This window comes from Mytilus edulis, chromosome 12 (genome assembly GCF_963676685.1).
Source record: "Mytilus edulis chromosome 12, xbMytEdul2.2, whole genome shotgun sequence".
NCBI lineage: Eukaryota > Metazoa > Mollusca > Bivalvia > Mytilida > Mytilidae > Mytilus > Mytilus edulis.
The window spans coordinates 1,929,011-1,932,088 of NC_092355.1; the positions used below are offsets into that span (position 1 = coordinate 1,929,011).

At 32.4% G+C, this 3,078-nt stretch overlaps 1 long non-coding RNA gene across 1 annotated transcript; it reads left to right on the top strand.

Moving 5' to 3' along the window:
• The first annotated feature begins 307 nt into the window (after positions 1 to 307).
• On the top strand, positions 308 to 1,245 carry LOC139498774 (uncharacterized). Its single transcript, XR_011658008.1, has 2 exons — positions 308 to 460; positions 1,074 to 1,245. It is a non-coding gene; the product is annotated as an uncharacterized lncRNA (long non-coding RNA).
• The last annotated feature ends 1,833 nt before the right edge of the window (positions 1,246 to 3,078 follow it).

Genomic DNA, 3,078 nt, shown 5'->3' on the forward strand with positions numbered 1-3,078 from the left:
TGATAAGATATACTGGATTGGTCCTGGACCCGATTGATTTTAAAACATCATGCCGCATATAAATATGTACGTGGAGTATATTATTAAGTGGTTACCATATAGCTTTTTCAATATCACACACTGTATCAACCCTCAACCGATATAATCCCTTGAGACCTTGGGATAATATTGGTTGTCTCAGACTGATATGGATGTGATTTTCAATAAGCCAATTGATATTCTAGTTATATTGTAGTGTAGACGAAATGCACATCTGGTTTACTAAATTATAGGCTGTGTATTTCCCATATTTTTTAACATGCCGAAATGTAATTTATATTTTAATGTTGAATTGTAGTTGCAGTATATTGTGAGACATATACATCAAACAGAAGATGTACTCAGACCACATGTACAGACTCGTCGCATCATGTAGTGTGTTACCAGGGTCAGTGTACATGCAGCGGAAGAACTGGACACAGTAAATAATTTATTTTTGTTTCATTTAAATCTAGTTTAGAGAAGAATTGTCTTTTTACAGTACTGGAAAAAATTTAGAATAATTGATAAATGGTTCAAATTTCTTTACAAGGATTTATCGCAACTTGCAAACCTCTATTCAAATGTTAGTTACAAAATTGATTTCCGTTTTAAGACACATATGAATTAAAGTAAATAATAAAAAAAAAACACTTATTGATTTTTTATGAAAAATTATAATCAGACAAAAAAAATACTTTAACTTGAAAAAAAAACTACAACAAATTTTCACCCATTTGAATAACACAGCACATATATAAATACCAAGTAACAATGTTATATTATATAATGATAACATCAAAAATAAGAAATAAGACATACATCTGATTCAGTTTATTGAAATCACGATCAGGTACCATAACTAGTTGTGAAATGAAAAGAAAGTTGTGTATTTAACCGATCATTTTACAAGAAAATAGCATTCAATCATAAATGGTTGCATCATTTTTTCTTATTATTATTATTGTTCATGTTGTTTTCTAAAACTTTTTTGTTCCTATAACAAAAATGTATCATCGTCTACAAATTTTAAAACTATAAACATTTATTTGTAGCATGCGCTGACGTAGCCGACTGTAGCAGCGAACACTGTAGATTTGGAAGGTCCCATTGTTATGACGGTCACTGCCATTGTCTCCCTGGAGCTGGAAAATAATTATATTGGATACTCCCTCCACGTCATTATTGAATAATGATTTTATAGAAATAAATTAGTGTCCTCTTATAGATGATTGTTAATGTTATTTTATTCATCCTTTGTCTCTTTTCTTACAGTCCTTGGATGGTGTAAACTTCCCACTAACACCATACATCATTACAACATACACCATACATCATTACACCATATACCTTGTACCATTACACCATACACGGTACACCTTAGCACCATACACCTTAAACATTACACCGTTCACCATTCCCAATTCTATCTACACGATCCGAAATTACCCATAATGCAATTAAATTTCAAATATTAAGATTATTATTATTGTTTATGTTTACAATTCGAAAAAATTAAATAAAAAGAACTTCATTTTCAACCAAAGAAATGTCGTACACCATCATTCACACCATTCCCGATCGCACGTTACACAATCACATCATTCCTCAAACACCATTACACCATTCCCCTTACACCATACACCATAGCACCATACACCTTACACCATTACACCATATACCATACACCATTACACCATACACGTTTTTTAGGGAAGTTTACACCATCCAAGGGCTGTATGTGGAGGTATTATATATAGTCGTTGCTTTTTTATATATCTAATAGATATAGGAAGATGTTGTGTGAGTGTCAATGTCAACTCCCCATCCAAATAACAATTTATAAAAGTAAACCATTAAAGGTCAATGAACGGTCTTGAACACGGGGCGCCTTGGCTCACACCGAACAAAAAACTATAAAGGGCTCCAAAATTACTGGTGTAAAACCATTCAAACGGGAAAACCAACGGTCTAGTCTATAAAAAAAACGAGAAACGAGAAATACTCTCTATTACTCTTTTGTATCGACCAGATTGAGGGGATGTAATCTATGTAAATTGTTACAGCACATCATGTATGCGACTATCATACATATGAGCGCTTTAGCTAACTATTAAACGAGCTTTGATCTAGTAATTTTTACATGAGGATGTGTCTGTTTCTTTGATCTTTTTGACAAGTGTCTGAAAGAACTCCGATTCATATGAAAATAAGTAGAGATCGGCTAAGAGAGACGCACAGTTCGTTCCCATTGGAATGCCGAAAATTTGTTGAAACAAAGTCTACCTTGAAATTCAATAAATATGTTGTCAATAAGAAACTCCAGCATACTGATCACTTGTTCTTTTGTGTAGCATGTTTTACATTTTGTTCACTATTTTAAAACAGAATATGCCTTATGGTATCCCAAAGTAAATAATTACGGCGTATGCTACCACATTTATGTTGAAAGGAATTTTGGATTATTTCTTTTAGGCTATTTTTCAATTTTACATAGGGAATGGTGGCATACAGGGTTGAAAAATCAAAAGCTTTGAAAGAACTTATTTCAGAAAAAGACCGAGTTTTGACATTATCCAGAAATTCTTTAGAATTTTTAAGAATCCACATATGAGTAATACAACTATACGAGTTGCACAGTATTTCTGAAGACTATCTTATACTGCGGACAGAATTTTAGTCAATCGAATTGACTATTCTTTAGTAGAACATGGAGATAAGCCTGCAATGTACCGTTGTTTAAACGAAAGTTTGAGAAGCTTAGGTATTTCAATACAAAACAAGATAAGTCGTCCGATTTGTTGTTAAATATAATGTTCATTGAAGCCATTACAAACTTATTATTCGCCAAATGTCATCCTTGTCAAATGATATATCTTTCTATGTGGGATTACCTGAATGCTTTATTCTAATTCGTAGTTATATGATGTACATAGAAACAAAGACAATATCATTTGAAGCTTTGTCCGCTGGAATAACAACATACTTATCATGAAAAGATGATAGACATTTCTCACAGCCTCTTTGTCTATAAAAACGGACTTTGGTCGATCATTCACA